General features: G+C 47.6%; 1 protein-coding gene across 2 annotated transcripts in view; it reads left to right on the forward strand.

The window, feature by feature from the left end:
* ATOSB (atos homolog B) overlaps window positions 1-24,658 on the forward strand; it is a 436,391-nt gene that overhangs the window by 229,919 nt on the left and 181,814 nt on the right. The window contains exon 3 of one of the 2 annotated variants that reach the window (XM_078674669.1): window positions 18,021-18,181. The exons of the other annotated variant lie outside the window; for it this stretch is intronic. The gene's annotated coding sequence lies outside the window, so the exon portion shown is untranslated. The remainder of the gene's footprint in view (window positions 1-18,020; window positions 18,182-24,658) is intronic. 2 annotated transcript variants of the gene reach the window in all.

Below are 24,658 nucleotides of genomic sequence, written 5' to 3' on the forward strand. Positions count from 1 at the left end.
ACGAACGAACCAGAAATTTGCATTCAAACAAACCGTAGCAATGGCACATTTAGAAAGTATAACATCTCGGTGATTTTTCATCAGCAGGGTACCAGACACGACCAGTATTGTAGGAAAACAAGTAAATATGTTATTTTTATGATCCAAGGTTTCACTCGAAATAACATTTTAATTAGGCTCACAGTTTTCCATTGTTACCATTTTTTGCAGTAATACAGACAGAAAACCATATATTTACATGTCTTTATTTCTAAACATTCAGCAACTGATGAGAACAACCAAGAGACCTTCAGACACTGTATACACAGGGACAGTGCCATGCCATAATTGTGGCCGTTGTAACAGCATAATCAACGGCAATACTGTATCACATGCTACCCAAGGTACACCCAGAAAACTCAGAGTTAATGCTACTTGTGATACCACCAACGTCATCTGCCTTCTCAAATGCCCATTCGGCCTCCCGTATGTGGGTAAAACTGAACGCAAAATTAAAACCAGAATGACGGAGCATCGCAGTAATATGCGTCCCAAGAACCTTATATCTTGCGTAGCAGCACATTATGTTAACCATTCGCACAATGTAAGCCAGATCCGGTTCTTGATTTTGGAAGTGGTCAACAAAACAGAAGGCAGAGACAATAATAAACACCTACTTCAACGAGGATTATTCTGGGTACACAAATTGAAAACCTTGCACCCAAGGGGGCTCAATGAGAGACTGGAATATAGTTGTTTCTTGTAACTCTGATACACTTGGTTGCAGTCCAGTGCTCTGTTTTCTCTCTATCCACTTACCTTCGCTTTCACTAGTCCTTTCATTCATTTGTCCTTGCACATAGTTCTTCTTCTATTTTTCTGTTCTTAATTTTTAATCTTTCCTGTGTTTCAGAGTGTTATTTTTTCCAACCTGACCTACATGTGCGCTTTTACATTTTCTGCTCATTTCACTTTATCTAATTCATACTACATTTTTCTCCTTTGTTCTCACAGTTCCTTCGCTTTTTTCACCACTTCATACATTTTCCTGACATTGTTTACTCTTCTACCTCTGTATTCTTTTGCATGATCATGTTTCCCTGTACCCATGTTTTTTCCTTTCTTTACCTCTGTTTCATTCGTTGCTTTTCGACATTTTTTGTGATTTTTTTTACAATGTCTAATCTATTTATTCATTCCTTCTGGGTTTTTCGGACCTTCGTTAGTCCTTCCTTTATTTTCAGTTTTTCACCCTTCTCCTGTATGGGTTTAGCCTGTAAGATCCTTTACTGATTCTGCTCTCATTTGTTTTTTCACTATTAATTTCTGGCCCATTATCTTCATTGTTTTATTTAATGAGGATTACCCACACTTGTGGGATGAAGTTTACATTGTATCAGCGCGTACACTTAACTTTTTATCGTTTGCGTTTAGTCTGTCTTCTGTTTTTGTGACTATCTCACTTGCACGTCATTTTAAACCTGCGTCTTCCGGGTTTCTCTATACTCGTTTACTTCGTGGACACTGTTCTTCTATCGCAGACACACGCTAACTCCATGTAGAGCGGGTAAGCTTTAATTTGAACTTTACGGGCACGGAGGACTTTTTTCAAATGTTTATGGTTTGGCACGTCGATAAGTGTACTACTTTTCTACTTTGTTTTTCTCCTTTGTTTCTTGTTTGGCACTTGAGCACGGCGTTCTTTTGGACACGTGTGGAATCTTTTACACCGACTTTGTCACTCTTTTAAGAAACCACCATTCTAGACTCACTCCACCGGGTAATTTTCATTTCTTGTACCTTCTTAATTCTGTGACCCCGCACAGTTTCTGTTTTCTTCAATCACGACAGAGCTACTTTCGTCAAATTACTAAATTTGTTTGTTTGCATTCCCCCTCATTGTAGTTCAGCGATATCTATGTGTTTCTTGGTTTATTCTATTATAGATTCCCCCTGACGAAGTGCTATGCACGAAATGCATAGGGGATACAGCTCACCCATGTGATATATCAGAACCACGTATTGAATTGATTTATATGAAAAGATCCTGTAATACAGAATGATCAATTTCTAATCATATGATGGAATATGATGAACTTTATTGATATCCTCAAAGATCAAAAAATTATTTGTTTCTTCATCCAACGGTCCAGTTTACCTGATTTCCTTAAAAACTTTACGCGGTTTCACCGCCATTGGAGTGCACGAGATAACACCTTACACTGAGTAAGGCTTCCTCTTCATTTATTTCTAAATATGACAACTAAACAAAAATTGTGTTTTTTTTAGTGTTTCTAAATGTTGTTATTGATTAATTTCAAGCCAATAGTTGTGGATTAAGAAGAAAGGGAATAAAAAAGAGAAAGTTAAACAGAAGTTTCCCAATGAGGCTTAAACAGCTGTAGTTTTCCACAAGATTGATGCACAAATTTGAGTGTTTTCATATGGCTACATTAATTTATCATCTTTGGGTAATCACATTATTGAAACCTGTCAGCCATTAATGTATGAGTGTACATTTATCAGTTAAATAAATGTAGAAGTAATCTAGTTTCAGCTTAATTTTTCACAAAGACAAAAAAATGGATAAACAGATAAAATTAGCAAAAAATAAACATAGAAAAATAACGACCGAAAACTAAAAACAAATCATGCCATAAAACTCTGAGCCCTAATTATAACTAAAGTGAACCTCTACTTAGGGATGGAAGACCGTGGAGAATCCCCACCATGCTTCGGGGAGGCGGTCACCACGAAAGATTCTGCAGACGCATACCGTATGTGCAGAGCAGACCCCGTATTTAAACTTACTTGGTCTGTCCTATAAAGTGGCATCCAGCTTTTCCATGGTGCGTGGATCCAGATTTTATTGTATCACAATTACCGAAGGCCTATCAGACCTTCTACTTTTGGGCTCTTGCCATACATTGGTTCATTATCCAGCCACACTGGGGAACTTGGCACCCAAAATGAAAGCTAAAACTCATTTAAATCTTCTTTAGTGTCCCTTTAGAGACTAAGGGCCTGATTACGAGTTTGACTGGCATGACGGCTTTCCCGTCTGAGGTAGTACAAATTCTATAGGTTACAATGGAATTGTGATACGGCGGACGGGATATCCGTCATGTTTGTGACCGAGTAACCCATCCACCAAACAGGTACTCAGGCGCTAAGATAGCGAGGTCCAGAACCACAGCTAACTGGCTGTAGACTTTATTCACCAAAACCAGGATCCCTCGCCCATCTGTATAAATCTTTGTATTGAGCAGGGATGGAATATTAGCTGTGCGTAATATAGTGCCCCCTGCCAACTTGTACTCTCGTCATATTCGGGTTAGCATTAAGGCTGTGCATTAAAGATTCCTTACATAATGCAAACCGCATTGGCGAAATGGGGTGTCCCCGTTTCAGACCTCAAGTGTAAATTAACAGGTGCAAGAGTTGGCTATTTACATGTAGGTTTATGGATGGCTTCATGAAGTTGCCATTAATCTATTCATGCCAATATTTTAACCATTTGAGACACTTCTGTAGGACCTAAGATCGGATACTTGTATCTAAGCACTGTTTAGCCGCGTCTAAAACATCTTGTAGTCTTTGTTTCCAGTTTTTACTAAAAAGTACAAGATTTTTATGATTTTCACTACTTTTTTACCAGCTGTGGCATGAAAATACTCGCCAGGTTGCAGAATACTAATCAGATGGCAACGCTAGCTGCTAGATGGCCGCGTACTAATAAAGCCCAACAACAAGGGGTTAAACCTGGGCGGCAAAGTCAAATTTACCAGTGCTAACTACCCCCAATTATAAGGTTTGTTTCTACAACTTTTGGAGTTGGAAGGCGGAGTGGACACCTGTAGCTCCAGCAAGTCCTTGGTAAAACGGATTAAAGTGCGGAAGATTGGTTGCTTGTTCATTGCACGGTGCAAGTGATTCGGCTGTAGAGTGATGTGCATTTAGGGTGTGTACATTTTTATGTTTGAAAAGTTCCCCATTTAGTGCACTCTAGCCTTAAGTACATCACAGGCGTGCAAGTGTCTCCATTCCTTGTCCGTCCTCATCTTGAAGATGCGGCCACCTTGCAGATGTCACTGCATTGCTGTTGCAGCTTCTCCCATCCCAGAAAGTCTCCTTTCCTGTTGCTCCACCACTACACCTAGAATACCTATAAAGAAAGGAATTTGTGTCCTCCTAATATAAAGTTCCATGTGCTGGGACAGGGCCTGAAGCGTTGCTAATGGGTCCTGGTAGTTTCCTAAGACTAACCTTTGTAGATTCTTATGTTCTCCGGTGCATGAGCATCCCTAGTTCTTCCCGTAGACATTGTGCAGCTTGGTTTCAGATTGAGATGTGTGTAGAGAATGGCTCTTCTGTGGCCCCAGGGAGTACTGCTGTATGCTCTGCAATGCTGGCTGGAGAAGGGCACATCAAAGGTCTCTATGGCAACCGGTTTGATTATTCTACAGGTGAAGGTTGACCTTGAACTAAGAAATGTCAACCCTGGTACCATCCACCTGCAACAGATTCCTAGGGAGAATACACAACATGTCTATGTGGAAATCCTTCCCTTCCCAAGAGAGCATTTAAAGGATTCAGTTGACAGTGCAACTCTTCCAAAAAACATCATCCAGTGTGACTTGAAATAATGTTTGGGATTCCATTCATAATGTTCTGATGTCTTTGCGTGTGGTCATTGCATGAGGACTCAAACAATGGATGCAAGTCTCACGGTCCTTCAGCGACCGGGTCCCGATCATGCCACAGATGGAAGACTCACACGCTCGCAATTGAGACTCATCTTATTAGGTCTCTAGTATCAAGTGCAAGTTATTCATTTCATGATGACAACAGATGCCTCAATGGAACGCTTTGGAACCCACCGTCAAGATTTTTTCCGGAGGGCCGTGGAGCTGGATGTTATTCAGTAGAGCCTCTATCCTGATCCTGTAGGTCCAGGACTCCTTTCGGTGTTGTTTGGGCAGTCCGTTCCATCTCCATGTTTTTTGTCGATAAGCGGTGGGGAGGATGCTGCGGTAGAGGGGTGAGGTGGTACACAGGATCCCCTGTTGGAATCTCCAATCTTCTGCTTCAATGTAATTGGGCCATTCGGCACTAAATAGCACTGAGAGCAGATCACTTGCCAGCTTCTCTGAATAATTGCCTCGAACATCAACAAGCAGTGATGATTTAAGCTCAGCGGACTTTGGCAACCGGAATTCAGGGGAGATGACTTTTGAAGGCATCATTTGCTTCCTCCATTTCTCATTATTTGATAGATCACCAATTAGATTATTCACGAGTCATGCTGCATCATCCTTCTAGTTCCGGTGTGGCCGATGGAGCATTTCTAGGGTCTGTCTCTCTGCAGAGAGACCTTTGTTTTTCTCTCCCAGGCTGAGCAAGGAATTCCAAGAGAGCTAAATATGGTCGTATGCCAGTTCAATACCTTGCTTGGTAGCATCGTTACCGGCCCTGACATTGGTCGCTGCACTCAATTGAGTGGTGGTGCCAAGAGTAGTGAGTGATAGAATGACTGAGCTTTAGATTTAATTTATTGCAGTGTTAGGTCGGTGCAGTGTGTTTATCTCACTGTTTACAACTTTTATCATAGTTATCCTATCAAGTCAAATTTCTAAAATCCTACACTAATGTAGTGTTCTGCAGGAGTCGCGAGTCCTAAGGCTCCACCTATCTAGGTGCTTAGCTTCTCCCTCTGCTGCCACCTCTCTGACTACTCTACCCTTCTTAAGTCCTGCCTATTTTTTTCCTGTCCTGAGGTTATCTGTACTGGTGTCTGTTGCATCCCCACACACCAAGATTAATTTTTTGCATCACAATCTTCTGAAGAAATTGTCTAGTAAGGGGTGGGTTTTACAACTGGGGGTTTCTGTTATTTCTGGGTCTCTGAGTTGGAAAATTGTTAGAAAGCGAAAGAAGTCTCCTAGGGACTCCAGACCTCATTTAGTGGAGCCTTCGCTATTCTTCAACGATTCGTGTAGCACACAAGGCAATCCTCTGCTCTTTTCCTCCACTGAGTGGGCGAATCCTTCCCTCACAAAGTAGAAAACATTGAAAACTTTGCGATGCAGTCCTCCAATTCTCAGAGGTCCAGATATCTGACTTGGTAACCAACCATAGCAGCTAATGAAATTGTGTCAATGGGGGGTTTAATTTGAGACTTTATTTCAGGCTCGGTCGATCGATCTTCGGTGGTCCGAATGGCCAAGCAGCCACAGCAACCTCAATGTTGTGGTGCTATAAGGCCAGGCAGGTGGGTTCGCCCTTTCTTTCTCCCTGAGCCACAAGTGACGTGATTCTGGTGTTATTTTTGATTCCAGCTTTACTCATCCTTGCGCTGTCTGTCTGTGAGTGGATTCGCCCCAAGCGCCTTCGATAGGAACATGGGAAGCCAGAAGCGCATCATTGTCTTACATCTTTTGTGTCATGGTATATGTTTACTGCATTTTACTGTATGTTACTTAGGTGATCAGATTACTCCGTGCATCATTTTATTTTGCACAGCGCACCTATTTTAGAGGCTGTCTCCTGGAGCAGCCCTCTCCGAAGTGATCACATGGCCGGATCTGCTTGCTTCAAAGTATTATTATTTTTATTTTTTTTAAGTGGGTGTGTAAGTGAAAAACCACATGATTTGCTTTAGCATAAAAGTACATCGAAATTGTGCAAACATTACTCCAAATGCAAAACCACCCTTATATTTTAGTGCAAAAGTCCAAAATACACAATGGCTGTGAACAAAAGCCACTTATGTTCTGCTCCTTCTTGTTGTTCCCGTACCCCCATGCTAAACGTTTTCCTCTAACGCAGTGTATTTACATCACGTGGCGCAATGACATAATTTTGGAAATTTAGTGTCATGTGAATTATGCAAGATTACACCTGGTTATGGTAATGTTAACTTTGCTCAAGCCTAAAAAAGTATTCTCCAGGGGAAGGGGAAACATGGCAGCTCTAGCATTTGGCACCAATCTATTGGTATGGCCATGTTTAGCTGCCTCTTCAATAATAAACAGGCAGACATTGTTTTAAGTCCATAAATTATTTTTAGTAGCAGGAGCATAGGCCTGTGGCATTGCTCCCTGTTCACACCTTGTGATATTGTGTCCTGGAGCTCAGTTTCAGATGTATTCTCTGTTCAGACCGCGGAGGTTGTCAAAAGGCATAACCTTCTTAATGGTGAATTCGCTGATGGAAATAACTTCTTCTTTGAGAGATCTGTGATGCAAATGTGATTTTAGGGGTGGGCGGAATGGTTCCTTCTTGCTGTGGAATTTTGGTGACTCCTTATTTCTCTTTAACGAGGAGTTCTATATAAATTCCAGCAGTCGCCATGTGGCGGAACTTTTCTCCTGCGAGGCTCCAGAAAATGCAAGCTGGTGAGCAGTGCTTAATTTGTGAAATATTAAGTGCCAGGGCTCTGACCAGGAGGCCACTGCAGCTTGCACCACCTATCGCCCTTGTTATCGCTGCCATAGGCAGTTCAGAATATTCCAGGTCCCCAAAGCTAAAGGAATGACTGGGGAGGCAGGTTCGAGCAATTTTTATGTATATTGTATTCCTAAACAACGTTGTTCTGCTCATCTCTAAATCAGATGAGCAGCGCCACCATGTAGTAAACTGTTCTAAGTATGGTGTTGACAATTAGATGCCAGTGCCGAGCACTGGAAAACAATTAAGCCGGCTCAAATTAAGCACTGCTGGTGAGCGAAGGTTGGCGTCCCGTAGCTCAATTTTCTAACACGGGGTGTGTGGTCAGAGGGCTACCGTTCTACTCGACCGGCAGAAAATAAATTTTAATGGCGGTGCGTGCTTGCACAAGACATGGTGCCTTTCGTGGTGATTTTCAGTGCTGCTTGCACTACCAGTGCTAAATAGCAGCTCAAGCTCATATTTTCCATCCCTCTGCTCAATCTTGCTGAGTTTTTATGCAACTCCAAAGAATTACTCGGAGTGAAACTCTGCAAGTTGTGAAACTCTGTGAAGTCCACGCACTCCCCGTGATTTGGGATCTGCTGCAAAAAAAAATGTTCATGAGGTTTCTGAATCCATGCTCAAGTATTTTTTGCTAGTCTTGTTTTTCCTTTGTATTGTAGCGTTGAATGTATTCCGATATTGGGATAAACATAACTACAAATACCAGAATGTATTTATTTATTTTATTTATTTATTAGTTGAGTTTGTAGGGCGCAACAGCTACCCAAAAAGGGTTTCCCGGCGCCATGGCAGACAGGGAGCAGAGATATCGAGGCGGTAAAATGAGATTATTGATTAAATAGCTCTTAAGAGCTCTACGGAAATGGGTGTAAACAGTTTCTTTACGGGTGACAAGGTGGAGAGTGTTCCAGAGGGACATACAATGGTACGGGTTAAGTTATTCTCACATGAACCAGGAAGCTTGAGGGCTCTGCATGCACCCAAATATTCTCTCCACCTTGTTTAAGTTACGCCAAATTCAGGGTGTCTGGTGGGATTGGAAAGGTAGTGGCCATCTTTTTCAACAAAAAGAATTCATTGAAATCTAAATTTGACCCAGATCTTTTTGTTTCCTCCTTTACTCCAAAGCGCTCCTTTACCCCGTCGATTTATTATGGCAAATGTTCACCTGCATCCAATTCTCATCTTGTTTTAGGGCATTCATTCAGCAATCCGTATGGGACAAATGACCAGTTAACATATGCAAAATATATGGAGCTTGATTGAATTCCCTAATATTATTGTTCTTTACGTACACTTTTGTGGACATATTACAAATTATGCAGCAGATGGGGGATTACCTGGTAAACTCAGGAAATGTACAATCATACAGAGCTGCAGAAACGGATGCTTCCAGCGGCCCTGCTGCTGTGTTCTGCCATGATATGTTATGTGCATTGTCCTCCATCTTACGAGTTGTGCCCACGTAGGTTCGAGTCCTCTGTTACGTGTGAGTTACACAGCTTGATTTTTATTTCCTGGGCCAGTGTCCTCTTTTCAAATTTGGTACCATTGAACGTTGTCCTGGATTTCTTTCTGCTTGCACAGAGTATTTTAATTTCCTATCTGCTTTTTAGGTCTCGCCTAGACGAAAGCAAAGCGAAGCTTTGCTGTCTAGGGCGAGACAACTAATGCTGTTACTTTTGGGGGAATGTGGACAGCAAAGTGCCACGCGCTTTTGCAGGCCGAGATTTGACCTTGTGAGCGCGCACGCCCAGCCGGCGCCGTGCACATCCCCTGCCACAGACACACACATGCACACGCAGGCAGGAAGGCCCACACACACACAGACACGCGTGCGCAACCCCCCCCCCGCCGCACCCACGCAGGAGCGCACCTACGCACACGCACGCACACACACATTCAGAGACACCACCACCACCACCACCCCCGCCGCCGCCGCATACATAGAAGCGCCCCCGGCCGCCGCATACATGAGGCCTCACGCCCCTCCTCTCTATTCGGGACTCACCGGGTCGGCTGGCGCTCGGCGGCGGGCCGGTCTCTCCTTCTCCAGCCGGGGCTCCCTCTTCTGCACGGGGCCCCCCCGCCATGGCTGGCACGGCATCTCCGGTCACAACAGGCAAAGCTTCCGCAAGGCAGTGGGAGCGGACACACCTCTTCCCGGCCCCGCCCACAACCAGGCGGCGGGCCGGACATCTGCTTCCGGTGTTTTCCTCCGGGCTGCGGCGGTGATTGTTCTCTCGTCTTATCTTTTATAATGTATATTGCAGGCAGCTGGAGGTGCAGCCGGGGGTTTTGGAAATTGGAGTTCCCCAGCGGCTGTGAGATACAGCAGCTCACCCCCTGTAACTCCGATGTGATCCTGGTAAGACATGAAAGTTCAGTTCCCCAAGTAGTCGTGGGTGCAGGCCAGTGTCAAGTCCTCCCCAGCACGAAGCTCGTGCACAGAACAGGATCAGAGCACTTCCCTATTTACAAGAACTTGAGCAGGGATGTGTTGCTAACAACTGTATGTAAGTAACAAGTCTAACATGTGTTTTGTAGTCCACGCTGTTGAAATTGTGCCATTTGAAGACACCCACACCAAAGTACAAGGCAATTCTCAACGTGCCGTAGCATATATTTTTCCAAGTTATTTTGGGAAGATACAAGGGTCCCCCTCATAGACTTGAGAGATTGCACTCAGGGGCTGTATGTTTCCTCCTCAGCTAAAATAAATGCTTTTGTGCATCCAATTTTTGGCACTGGTAAGATACTTTACGACCAACCACCTATTTGCAAAGGCACACAGCACCGTTCATATACGAAGATTGTCCCACACTTATCCAACACAGTCTTCACTGACATGTGTCAAACCCAGTGTAAAACAAGCATTTGCAATGCAATAGGTCTCGCATTTACGCAAGTTTAAGCTATTGACATTGCAAATAACAAGGCCTTTTATTTTTATTTTTGTTTTAAAAACATAAATAAAAGGCATTGTCATTTACAGTGCCAATAGCTTAAACTCGTGTAACTGCGAGACCTATTGCATTGCAAATGCTTGTTATCCTTTGATTGTGGCTCAAATGGCCCCAGGCACTCTGTACGCTGGCTCGTGCTCAGGATCCCTTGGTACAGTCTCATCACAGTTGCATATGCTTTGCACCCGTTTTAGGGGTTTTGCCAGCTCGAGTATCGGTAGTCTCTATTGCATCGCTGCCGCCACTCCCTTCCCTCATGCAGTCGCTCATTAATGCATACGCTGCCACTCGTCGTTTTTAGGGCTAGTCTGTCTGCTGCCTTGGCTTACTTGTTAGGTTATCGGCTGGCGCTTCCCATCACTTGCCACCGAACCTTCTTTCCACCGCGATGCGGAGTGGTTTCAGTTTCGGTTCTGCGTTCTTCAGCTCGCCATCTTGCCGCTCCTCTCAGTGCTCCGTCCCCCTCCGTATTATACCGTATTATTTTGCATGTACTCCGTGCTGGTAAACAGAGCGTACCGGGGCGATGTTAAATTAAAGCGCAATATCCCGGAGCCTCGCGGGACTGGTGGCAGACAATCACTGGCGGCGACGCGATCCTGCAGGCTGCCCACCCAGGAGCCATGGTCCTACTGTCTGTCCCAATCAGTCAGACCCCCCCAATGTTCCTGCAGCATCCCCCCCCCCATGTTCTGCCTCCTGAGGCTGCCAGCTGTGGTCAAGAGTCTGCAAAGGCCCAGACCGGTCTGGTCCGGGCCTCTCTCTCCCTACCTCTCTCTCCCTACCTCTCTCTCCCTACCTCTCTCTCCCTACCTCCCTCTACACCTCTACACCTCTACCTCTACACCTCTACCTCTACACCTCTACCTCTCTCTACCTCTACCCCTCTCTACCTCTACCCCTCTCTACCTCTACCCCTCTCTACCTCTACCCCTCTCTACCTCTACCCCTCTCTACCTCTACCCATCTCTACCTCTACCCATCTCTACCTCTACCCATCTCTACCTCTACCCATCTCTACCTCTACCCCTCACTACCTCTACCCCTCACTACCTCTACCTCTCTCTACCCCTCTCTACCTCTACCCCTCTCTACCACTACCCCTCTCTACCACTACCGCTCTCTACCTCTACCTCTCTCTACCTCTCTCTACCCCTCTCTACCTCTACCCCTCTCTACCCCTCTCTACCCCTTTCTATCCCTCTCTACCCCTCTCTACCACCGTTGGGACCTTATAAGTGTTTAGCCATGCAACAGTTGATGTTGTTGCACCAAGGATATTGTGCTGCATAACTAAATACTTATAAGGTCCCAAAGGCGAGACTTATTGGCTATGCCAATGCTTGTTAGGCTCTGTAGCCGAGGGATAAAAATGCACTAACTGCTTTTCCCTGCTCGGTGTAATCTGTCCACCTTGCAACGGATATTCGAATTTAATATATTTGTTGTTCTGCAGTGAATATAAAGGGTTCTAGTTCTGTGAATCCGGTCGCCTGCCCCTTAATGGCTAGCTATGTAAGTTGTCTCAAAGCAGGTGGCTAAATGGAGGTTTATGTTGACTACGCCCATGCGCGCCTCCCTTAAAACATTCCATGCGGTCTATATATCAGCTACACACCAAGCGATGCTGTCGCCGTGCATCATGGGAAACGGAAGTAGAGAGGTGCTTGGAAGGGGGCTGTGGAATCTTTCAAGCGCCGTGACTCGTGTCTGAATGGGGGCGGGTAGGAGTAAACTAACACTTATATAGTTACTTTGTATTGGTCTGACTGAACACCCACCCATATATGAAGCTAGGGTTTCATCTTTGATGAGCCTGAACTGTACGAGAAGCTTTGTTCCTATTTTTATGTTCCCAATACTGTCCAGGTATGTCAAAGGATTTTATATTTTCTGCCTCCTAATTCTGCAACAGCAATACGGTGTTTTATTTTGTGTTCTCCTGTGGGGAGGGCCACTGCGTTGATATTAATAAGGCATGTCCCTGTTTTCCTGCTGACTGCAGCCCGCATTTGGTTTGAAAAATTCCCTCTTGATTATCTATCTATCTATCTATCTATCTCTCTATCTCGCCTCGTGTAGAAACAATAGTGATGGCTGGTTTATACTGTTGGAAAACGAGGCAGCATCTGTGAGGCCTGCACAAATAACATGACTACATTTGTCTTTCACTGAGAACCAAACACCCAATGGTAGCGCCTGACTCTCAAAGGGTAGCGTTGCGGAGCAGTCTGAGGCTTACTCAAGGGAGGTGGTGTGGGCTAGAAATCGCCATTTGCATGTGCGCAAAAATAACACTCAATAATTGATTGTGCAGTCTGTACTTTGCTTTATAAAAGTAAGAGTACATTTATTAAACACACACTACTCAATACTATGCACCAATTTACAAATATACATAAGCTGTTGGAATTAGTTTGTGACATTGCATAACATCTCAACCCCTTCCGTGGTGGGCTGGGGTCTAGTACCACCACTCCCATGTATGCACATCATCTTACCTCCAATGCAAGTAGTTGAACATAACCTGGGCGTGGGCCCTGCGCACTGGCACCATCCCAGTGGTGACCCACCCCATTACCTAAAGAAGTATTAAACATGGGTACACCTGCCTTGGTGACACCTGAGCCTGAGTGAGCATCTCCTACTGACCATAACGTATGCACCTCTATATCTTAAGGGCTAGCAGTCTGGGGTCTTCACCTAAGTGCAGCAGCAAGAATACATGTTTAAGCACACTTTAAAATGACAGTACTTAGCACATTTGTGGATCATTAGAATGCATTGCAATTACAGCCCCTAAAGGTATCACAGATGAAATCACAGGATTACATATACAGCCAGACGCCCTAGCAGGAATGTCGGGCCACATAACCCCACTTGGCTTATAACATCACCTTACACCAGTACTTCACATTACACATGTGACCTTCAGTCCCTCTAAAAGAAATGACCATTACTAAATACATTTTGGTGCAATTACACCTCTTCACCTCCAGGGGATGTCCTCCTCTAGACATTCCACCTCTCATACTTTCATCCTTTGGTGCACATTTCACAACATCCCTAGCTGTAGAACAAAAGTTCCTGCTCAAGAGATGTTAATATGCTGGCTGAGCCCTTGAGAGGGTTATTCTTTTAAGTCCCTCAGAGACTGAGAGTGGGACTTTTCATCTTCGCGCTGGGGGAGACTGCGTTGCTCCTGCAGCTCCCCCGGGACCTTTGCATTCATGTGGTGGTGACCTCGTCCTCCTGGGGCCACCACAAGCAGGGAACCAGCTTTTTTCCCCTTGCAGGCCGGTACAGCCCTGCAAGGCATTATGGGTGATTCCGCATTGACAGTGAATATTATAGCAGCGGCTCTCCCGCTGCGACGGGGAGAGCCGCGATCTGTGCCTCCGGCCACTTAGGCTGCCCGTTGGAGGGTCCGGTCCCACCCGGACCCCCAGGTGAGTACTATGGCTCGGGGAGCCCACTCCCGGCCGCTCATTGGCATTTTTTGGGTCCCGGTCCCCTTGCTGCTTCCTCCGCTTTCCGGGGGCCCCGGTCCCAACCGGGACCCCGCTTGCCTTTTCGATGGAGGGCTGCCCACTGCAGGCCCGCCGCATGGCCAGCACTCCCGTGTGCTGCCGCGGAAGCCGGCTGGGAACTTCTGGTCTGCCCACTCCAGTGTGGGCAGAAGCAGCCTTGTCCACCAGTCCAGCAGGACCTTCGGGGAGTGCGGCGGCACTCCCCCAGCCTCCTCCCATTCTTTGGGGCCTGGGGATGGGGTCTTGGGCCCTCGGACCCCTTCGGGGGGGTGCGACGGCGCCCCCCCTTCACCACGTCACTTTGGGGCCTGGGCCCCCTCCTCCTCCTCGTGGGGAGCGTACCGGCGCTCCCCGTCCTTGGCGGTTCTGGCAGGCGCCAGGGTGGGCCCCTGACACCCGCTGGGGGCATCTTCTCGGGGAGCGCGATGGCACTCCCCACCTTGGCTTCGGGGCCCGGGATGGGGTCCCGGACCCCTCCAGACTTCTTCGCGGGGGTGCGACGGCGCTCCCCTGCCTCCATCTTCATTGGGGGCCAGGGTGGGCTCCTGGTCCCCCTTCAGGGCACCTTTACGCTCCCCGGCTTCCCTTCTCCTTGGGGGCAGCACCCGGGACCTGACCCACCCAGGGAGCATTTCGGAGACTGGCGGCGAAGCCCCACGCGCTTTGTCATTGGTCTTTTGAAGGGTCAACGGTCACCTACCTTCCGGGGGCCATATCTCAGCCCCTGGGGGTCCTATCTGCCACTCCTTGCTCCTGGTGGCGCCCCACAGCCACTGGCAGCACTCTCCTAAGCCGGCGGGGTCTCCAAGAGGGTGATTTCGGCAGGGAGCGGTCTTCACTGGCTACCTGTGCCAGCCTTTTGCTTGGCTCGCCTCCTGGGCCTCTCTTCTCCCTGGGCAGAGGCCCCTGCTTCTGCGCACCGGTCCTGGGCTCTTATTCTGGTGCTGTTAGGGCCCTGGGGGCAGTCAGGGGGTTCCTCCTTCCAACTGCCCATTGCCAGGCTCCAGCACCTTCAGCTTCTGCAGACCACACCCCAGAGAGAGCTCCTCTTCCTTTGCAAGTTCTTTTAAGAATTTGGGGACGGGGCTGGCAGGAAGTCTCTGTTTGCCCTATCACACAGCGACACTCAATTCCCTGCCCCTGCTCCCTCCTTCTTGTCCAGCCTTTGGGTTTGTTTAAAATGGCGTTGTCCAGTGTCTCTGGCCACATGATCCCCTTCCCCCAGTGCTGCCTTCACCTTGGTGCCTGGCACCCAGCGACAGCTGCTGATGGATTAGCCCATAGCTCCACCTATTTTCTCTCCTTGGAGGGAAAATCTGCGCTCTGGGAAGAAAGATCATTAATCTAACCTACCAGGGCCAGACCCCAGCCAGGGACTCAGAGAAATATGACATTTCTGGATGACCCAAAAGCAGTACAAATATGACTTTGGACTCTGCAGAATACTTCTTTTCACATCCGCTACAGTGGACTTTAGTGCGTGTCTGGACTCTGTAGGCCTTATGGAAGTTACACTAGCCCATGGGTTCCACCTCCCCATAAGGGAATAAAGAAGTGAAAAACATAGTAAAACACACTGACTTTCCCTGGCATGTTTCTTTCCAGTGTATAAAGCCTATTCCATGTCACCACCCAATTCAACATAAGTCCTGCCATATCATTCACCTTGTAGCTGCTCCTGGACTGCTCACACTAGGAATCCCCCCTGTGCAGCCCCTACACTTGTGCACACGCATGTACACCTGTGTCTGCATGTAACCAGCCCGGTGTTCCTTACTCCAGCTGCTGCGCAGTGGCCTGGACAAGCCAGAGGTACACCAGTAAAATCCCCATGCAGTCTCTTACATCCTGAGTTCACTGTGGGTTAGTCCCAGTTTATGAGACTCACAGTAAAAGCTCAACAATTAGGTGCTCAAAAAGCAAAAAATCAGTGCGGCCCATAGTGTCAGAACCGCCTTCTAACATATACAAAGAGTGGGCGAGTGGACCAGAGCAGGTTTAGAAGCCTGGCCCCTTCACAGAATGAGTTCTCAGGCCTGTTCCCTACAGAGTGAGAAAGCAGTTGTTACCTTCAGTGTGGGCCAGAGGGCCAGTTCCCCCTCACAGAGTGGGCCAGCGGGCCTGTTCCCTCCACAGTGAGAAAGCAGTTGTTACCTTCCGAGTGGGCCAGTTCCCCTCACAGAGTGGGCCAGCGGGCCAGTTCCCCTCACAGAGTGGGCCAGCGGGCCTGTTCCCCTCACAGAGTGGGCCAGCAGGCCTGTTCCCCTCACAGAGTGGGCCAGCAGGCCTGTTCCCCTCACAGAGTGGGCCAGCTGGCCTGTTCCCCTCACAAAGTGGGCCAGCTGGCCTGTTTCCCTCACAGAGGCTTTTAAATGAGCAGACACACAGCACTGAATAAAAGTTTAATAGCCAGTGTGATCTAGCTCGGTTTTAATTGGGCCAGGCGGAGCGATGGTCCAGGCCCCGTAGTCCTCATTGTGAGGTTCTAACTGATGTACAGACAGTGTTTGACATCCTAGCACCAGTTTTCACTTTCTTTTCTTTTTTACATCATACACTTTTTTGTTTGGGATTGGTGGTTGCTGATGATGAGAACCTGAGGTAGCAGGCGAGTACCTTCCTGCTCACTCCCATTGTGTTACTCCCGTGAGGCACCACCATCCCTTTCACACATTTTTCTCTTTCTTAATCTCTTCTCACTCACTTGAAGTACATTCTTCGTATAAGGGGAGGGGATTGATTGGGGGCGACACCAGTTGGAATCAACACAACAGTTAGATTTTTTTACTTTTCTTCGCTTTAAAGTGGTGACCCAGATCCATAAAGTACAGACGTTATAAGATTAACTGCTGTCCCAATGGTCAATATAATAGATTAGTAAGGATCTGAGGATGATATTCAGTGTGAACAGGTCCTATGTTGTGAATGAGTATATGAGTGGGGGATGCCCTGTTTTCTACCCCTGTAGCTCCTTTGTGTTTAAGGTCCCTCACAGAGTGGGCCAGCTGGCCTGTTCTCCCCCCACCTCCCCCCCACAGAGTGGGCCAGCTGGCCTGTTCCCCCCACCCCCACAGAGTGGGCCAGCGGGCCTCTCCCCACCTCCCCCCCAAGAGTTGGCCAGCGGGCCTGTTTCCACCCCCTTCCCCCAAAGAGCGGGCCAGTGGACCTGTTCCCCTCACAGAGTAGTCCAGCAGGCTAAGCAAGTTACTGAGTGGGCTAGCAGGCTTGTTCTCATTGGCTAGTGGTCTTATTCCCTTGATACAGTTACGCAAGATACAGCTATATCCTCGTATGGCAGAATACAAAGGGGAAGTTGGACGAAAATACAGACGAATGACCAGTACATGAAAACCTCTTTTATTAAAGACGTTTTAGTATAGTGTCATTATTGTTAACCACAACAATATCTAGACCTGCCGTGTGTTGAACATTTTATCGTATTGTGGCCATACACACCAGTGGTGTAACGTGGTCCCACCGCAAATTAGGTGAGAATTCCCTAAAATCTCACTTACATGGTCGGCTCTCAGATACGTAAAGTAATCAGGGAAAACCAGTGCCTTTTTAAGGGTGGTCGTCCCTCTATATGTGCTGCAGGACTGCCAACATCACCATGGCTGGAGGAGGCACTCGTAGAAGATGTGGGGGTGCCAACTGCACAATATGGGGCTCATGGGCACCCCTTCTCCTTAAGAGATTCAGAGCTCCTCTGCACCAGAAAAACCGTGAGAAGTCCACAACAGAGGCTGTGTTGGACCCAGAAGTGAACTCTTCACTTTATCAGACTCTAAAATGTGTTGTAGCACTGCCTGACTTCAGTCTCAGTGGTTTTGCCCCCCAGTTTTATGGACCCTGAATGTTTTCTGCAGCTCCTACTGGGTTCCTGGCTTCAGTCACAGTTAAGAAAAGAAGGGAAGGAGCAACAGCCTCCACCAAGCTACTCGCAGGCAAGGGTGTAGGTAATGTAGCCGTAGCACCTAGCGTCTAAGAGGGCTGTGTCTCGCGAGAGAGTGGGAGGCTGGTTGGGTAAAGTGTCTACCACCGGGTCCATCTTGCTCTACTCATGTGCCGCTCTTCTTCTGATCCCCAGCTCTTGCGGCTGTCTCTGAAATGCCAGCCCTGGTATATGGATCCCCTCCTTCTGGACTGGCGCGTGGCTGTGTGGTGCACAGGGGATGGTGGTTGGGCGAATGCTGATCTCTGCTGGATTCTCATGGACCTCCATCAGACCCAAATGATGCCTGGGAAGAGGTGAGTCGTCTGTCCTCTGGTAAAGAGGATCCGCTTGCGTCTGACAATGGGAAATTTTGATGTCTTGCCAATTACAGTGATGACTCTCGGGTAGATGTGTAGTTAGTTTATTGTGGTCTCAAAAAGTGTCTGTTTCCACCAATTGTCCTTTCCGTCCTTGTTATTGTCAAAACATCCAAAAGAGCTGGTCATTGATTCAGAGGCCGAAAACTGCAGTTCTTTTGCAGAATTTGCTTTCCATGTCCACCCAGGTGTTTAGTGGAATAAACAATGTAGTCTTTCTATTCTTCTTCTCTCACCCCTCTCTCTCTGTCTCTTGTCTCACTCTCTCACTCTCTCTCCCTCTCGCTGTCTCTCTCTTCTCACCTCTTCAATAGTGAGGACTGTTTAACACCTTCCTGTTCATTGTGTTTCCAATTTCCCCGTCTGCTTGGTTGCTTTAGGTTGTGACTTGTTCCCTCTCCCTCACGTTGACGCTGTCACAGACTCCCTCCCTCTTCTTAGGCTTTAGGTTGTGACATATTCCCTCAATCACGTTCACAAAGTGGCCAGCTCCCTCTTCCCAATGTTTCCAACTCTCGCTTTGTCAGTCAAGACGTTAATAGTCTTCCTTGCGCCTATGTTTCTCAGGCTAACAAATGCACCTGGGTTTGTAGACACTGGCCAGCTCCCTCTTCTCTAGGGCCACACCAGGCTTTGTCCTTCATTGGTGTTAAGCCCTAAAACTTCCCCTCTCTAATATTTTTGAGCCCAAGGAGGCTTCTGTCTTTATAGACTCACCTACTCCAGCGCCTGGAAACCCTCATGGGTTACAAGTGGCGCTCTACAGATCTACTGATTGATTGACTGTTTGTTCATCGACTGGACATGCTGGATCTGTCGCTGTGGTGCTGTGCTCATTCTCTCTTTGTACAGGTCCCGATAGGATGTCCCCCTCTCCTGTGACCGTAGCCCTTAACATACTCTCTCTGCCGGGGCTCTACATTCCTTCTTGGGCACAGTGTTCCCTGACTTTCTTGCTCCAGTGAGCCCTTTCCCTCTTTGTTTCTGGTCCTTCTCAGGCACCTGCCTACCTTGTCTTCCTGCACCCTGAGAGGTTCCCTCTCTTTCCAGTTACGTGTCCGCCTTGGCTCTCCCAGTTATTGCTGCAATGCTACCGAGTGGGGGAGGAAGAAACTCCTCAAAAGCTGTTAAATATGAGCGTCGAGTGATGTTACCGCACACATATTCATCCATCATGTATGTGCATCCTTACCAGTTCTCTTGTTTCTGCTCAGTGGTGCGCTTCGCACCCTACTTCTCCCACAGTCACAGATTTCTTACGCAGGCTTAGAAAGATATTGTAAAAGTTTGAAATATTTGCATTGCTTTTTACAAAAACTTGAAGATTATACAGAGATTGCCTATACAAATAAAAAAAAAACACGTTTGCTCTATGCGTTGTAAAAAATCTAGTCTGTCTCTTTGTGAATATCCCTCTTTCTAAAGAGGCCAATCTGATTCGTTTATTCGTCCGGTCGTTTCTTAGTGTAACTTTATCATTTTCATTCAGACCGGATTAATTTCTTGACTGTAATTATGGCTTCCTGCTTCCACAACTTAGTTCCAGAGTCTTGAGACATTACACTAGTTATGTAGTTACATATAACCATAATTTCAAGAGGTTCATATTCAACCCAGTAATTTAACTCCTCCTCCTAGCCACCTTTCCCAAAAGTTAAAGATTCTAGGGGCAGGGTCACTGTCCAAGCTGCTGTTGCACCACGCGATTCAGCTGGTCTCTCCTTCTGGGCGCCTAGCTGCAAGCCCTTTGCATCTGCAGATAGAGCAATCTCGCTTCTTGTCTGCAGACCAGGGGACTAGGTCTTGCATCACTGTGGTGGCGCACAGGACTTTCTCCGGGTAGAGTACAGCTCTCCTGTATGCGATCCATGTCAGAGGCTCTACCTAATCAGACCGGTGCATGTCCTCCTCTCTTCCACCGACAAACACCGGTTCCATGCTGTCCAAGTGCTCGTTCAGAGGAGGTGATCACTTGCTCAGTGAGCAAGCAGAGTCTTGGGGTACAACGAGGTGCAGGAGGTGAGGCACATGCTTACATAAGCATGGTCACCACCAAGCACGCCTTTCAGACTAACCAGCCATACAAATTATGGGGCCCTGGGACACCAAAGGTCTCAGAATCTCTGGACGACCCAAGAGAAGATCAGGGTTTGTCTCTTGAACCCTGCCAGTTCTAGCTTTGCTAGGGATACCATCTTCCTTGATGGCGTCATCCTACCACATTGACCAATACCCCTTGTCTCTTGTGACACATAGGATGGAAATGTTCCAGTCTGGTAGAAGATAATGATGCTGACTTCCTGCCCAGCATTGGGATGCCTCTGTGGCACGAGGTCAATCATTATACCTTCACTCTCCCAGACTTGGGCCACAATGAGTTTTCGGTTATCCTTGTGTAACTTTGAATATCCTGGAACTTCTTCAACTCTGCATCCAGAAATATCAACTGTGGTCATTCCATGTGCTCGCATGCATGGCTTATATCTTTCGACTAAGATTTAATAAAAAAAAGTTAGATGATACTTTTTTGGAACTGAATTTATTTGCTTCATTGTGATGTTTTTTCTTCAGGGAACACTCCCCAAAATGTAGATGCTGCATTGTGCTCAGGTCTTTCTTGAAAATGACGTCTGGAGAATGTGTAATTTTAGCAAAAATCATAGCATGCAGGGCAGTGCTTCAATCAATCATCGCATTTATATAGCGCACTACTAACCCGGAGGGTCTCAAGGCGCTTTGGGGGGGGGGGGGGGTCCGCTACTGCTCGAACAGCCAGGTCTTGAGATGCTTCCTGAAGGCAAAGTGGTCCTGGGTCAGGCGGAGGTGGGTCGGGAGGGAGTTCCAGGTCTTGGCAGCCAGGTAGGAGAAGGATCTTCCTCCTGTTGTGGCTCTTCGGATGCGGGGGACGGCGGCGAGGGCGTGGCTGGTCGAACGGAGCTGGCGTGTGGGAGCGTAGAAGTTGAGGCGGCTGTTGAGGTACCTCGGGCCTTGGTTGTGTAGGGCTTTGTGTGCGTGGGTGAGGAGCCGGAAGGTGATTCTCTTGTTGACCGGGAGCCAGTGCAGGTCTCTCAGGTGTCCGGAGATGCGGCTGTGTCGGGGGATGTCGAGGATGAGTCTCGCTGAGGCGTTCTGGATTCGCTGGAGTCACTTCTGGAGCTTGGCGGTTGTTCCGGCATAGAGGGCGTTGCCGTAGTCCAGGCGGCTGGTGACGAGGGCCTGGGTGACCGTCTTCCTGGTCTCGGTGGGGATCCACCAGAAAATCTTGCGTAGCATGCGCAGGATGTTGAAGCAAGACGAGGAGACGGCGTTGACTTGTCTGGTCATGGAGAGGGAGGAGTCCAGGATGAAGCCCAGGTTGCGTGCGTGGTCTGTTGGTTTGGGTGCGGTGCCCAGGGCGGGGGGCCACCAGGAGTCGTCACAGGCGGAGGGCGAGGAGCTCAGGATGAGGACTTCCGTCTTGTCTGAGTTCAGTTTCAGGCGGCTGGTCATCATCCACTCGGCTACGTCTTTCATCCCTTCGTGTAGGTTGGTTCTGGCGGTGGCGGGGTCGTTGGTAAGGGAGAGGATCAGCTGGGTGTCGTCGGCGTAGGAGATGATGTTGATGTTGTGTTGGCGTGCGATGGTTGCGAGAGGGCTCATGTAGACATTGAAGAGGGTGGGGCTGAGCGAGGAGCCTTAAGGAACGCCGCAGATGCCTTCGGTGGCTTCTGATCTGAACGGCGGAAGGCGGACTCTCTGTGTCCTTCCAGCGAGGAAGGAGATGATCCACTCCAGAGCTTTCTCCTGGATTCCGACATTGCTGAGGCGCTGCACTAGGGTGCGGTGGCAGACAGTGTCGAATGCCGCGGAGAGGTCCAGGAGGATGAGGGCCGCTGTTTCTCCGTTGTCAAGCAGGGCTCGGATGTCGTCGGTGGCTGCGATGAGGGCGGTCTCGGTGCTGTGGTTGGCCCGGAAGCCCGACTGTGAGGGGTCGAGGGATCCATTCGTCTCGAGGAAGGCTCCCAGTTGCTTGTTGATGGTCTTCTCGATGACTTTGGCTGGAAACGGGAGGAGCGAGATTGGGCGGTAGTTTTTGAGTTCGGTGGGGTCCGCTGTTGGTTTCTTCAATAGAGCGCTGAGTTCGGCGTGCTTCCAGCTCTCCGGGAAGGTGGCGGTGTCGAAGGAGGTGTTGATGATGTCCCGCAGGTGGGGTGCGATGACAGCGTCGGCTTTGTTGAAGACGTGGTGAGGGCATGGGTCGGTGGGAGATCCGGAGTGGATGGAGTTCATCGTGCGGATGGTGTCTTCAGTGTTGATCGGGGTCCAGGCGCTGAGGGTGGTGGTGGGGGGCGTTGGTGCGGGCCTGGGGAGCGTTGGTTGTGTGCTGAAGCTGTAGTGTTTGTCAGCGATCTTGTTGTGGAAGTAGGAGGCGAGGGAGTTGCATCACACCTGTTGTGTGTGAACTGCCCACACTCCTCCTTGATGCCCTCAAAAAGCCATCGGGGCAGTTCTGGACTCTAACCAGGCCAAGGCCTTCCCTGCTTTCGAGAGGATATTGGCAAGACAGTGCAAAACTCAGAGTAAAACTGCTAGTGTGGTGGTTTCATAGGCTTCCTCTGCTGGAAATGTTCTGCATAGGGGCGGCCCGAGTCTAGCCTTCTAACGAGGTGTACAGGTGAGACGTGATTCTTATGCCAAGCCAACCTTTTGGTGATGTGCCCATTCCAGAAAATGGCGACTGGGCAGATAACTTCGCACTCAGATAATACAGTGCATAAATGGAAACAACAGATTGGGTGCTCCAGGGTGAAGGAAAGCCACAAACGTTTCTTCAAGGAGGACAAAGTCCATACAAAGAAAGGTTAATCCCCAAGCACCCCGACTAAAAAAAAAAAAAAGTTCCACTCTTGTGTGAAATGTATTTTTAAGTGTTCATTATTCATGAACAACAATCATCATATCCTATGTTGTAATTTTCACCACAAACTAGCCAACATGTGTTTCGTCACTAGATAATTCTTTTAAACTGATTTCATAAGGGACAGAAAAGTAACAACCACAAGGACCTTCCAATACAACCAATATTTCAAAATGTATAATGATAACCTCCACCAAATTACCAGAGGCCTCTCCTCAAACCAACCCATAAGTAGGTTTGTGTACCAGGAGGCAAATCTGGAGCCTGGGGGCAGTACCATTGTCCATTGTATATAAAACATTATTTTCAAGTATCAACCGAATCATATGTAAAAATGATACTTGTATTTTATAAAAGTTCAGTGGGTCTTCTATTTAAATATTCCACTGCCTGTATTCCAAAGTCATGTTTAATATTGGTATACAATTATACAACATCTAAGGTGGCCCATATCATTGCTTCTTCCGAAGTGATGTCACATAAAAGACTAAAAGCATGTTTAGTGTCTCTAATGACGGTATGGTAGATTTGATGCATCTGGTCATAAACACATCTCCCTCCGTGTTTGGATATCTTGATTTGATTTTTAGTATGAATTTACTACTCGGTTAACTTTGATATGTACGACTTACAGTTCCTCTCTCAATATGTTAATTTCTGTGCACTACTTTTTATGGCCACTGCAAATTTGGTTATTATTACACATTTTGTCATATTGGTTGGATCGTAATGTGACAAATCACATGTTGGCTACTTTGTGGCGACAATTAAAACTTAGGATGTGATGATTGTGGTTCATGAGTAAAACCACAAGAAGACCTTTCACAAAAAGTGGGACTTTTTTGAGGCAAAGTATTGGGGATTAATCTTTCTTTGTGCCCAATCCACTTGCTCTTCTTTTAGTTACTTGTGGCCAAAAGCAACTCAGAGTGAGGGGAGTTGGGCTGGGAGCACAGGGGGCGGGTGAGAGGGCGATGGGAGCGCAGGAGGTGATAGGGTGGCTGCTGGTTGGATGGGTGGGGAGGGGGGCTTTGTGTGACAGATCAAATTCATCCCTGTACATAAACATGTTAAAGCTTGAGGCCTTCTTCGCAGTATTGAAATCCTTGCAACCACTGTTCTAAGCCAGAGCAGTCATGGTACATGCATAAAACCCGTACCTCTGTGCCACAAGACAAAGAGGATACCTCACTCTTTGTCACCTTCCAGTAAAGCTTTGGTGTAGCATGTTTCTGCTGGTCTCATGTATTACTGGGGTTAGTTATACACAACACCAAAGCAGACCCCCTGATCAGTGCTGTCCATTATCCAAGTAGGAGATCATCCAGGAAGTGATTGACTCCATCTTTCAGGCTTTAGATTCGTTTGCCGCTAACCACAATTCCAGGTGCAGTTAGCTTGCTTCCCGAATCGATAGAGGGCCTGAGACCTAGAAGCATGGCCTGATGTTGGATTGGAGGGAGTGAGCACGCTTCCGATTGCCTGTTTTCCACTTCCCTATATGTAGACGGTACTGT

This window comes from Lissotriton helveticus, chromosome 2_1 (genome assembly GCF_964261635.1).
Source record: "Lissotriton helveticus chromosome 2_1, aLisHel1.1, whole genome shotgun sequence".
In the NCBI taxonomy this organism is placed as follows: Eukaryota; Metazoa; Chordata; class Amphibia; order Caudata; family Salamandridae; genus Lissotriton; species Lissotriton helveticus.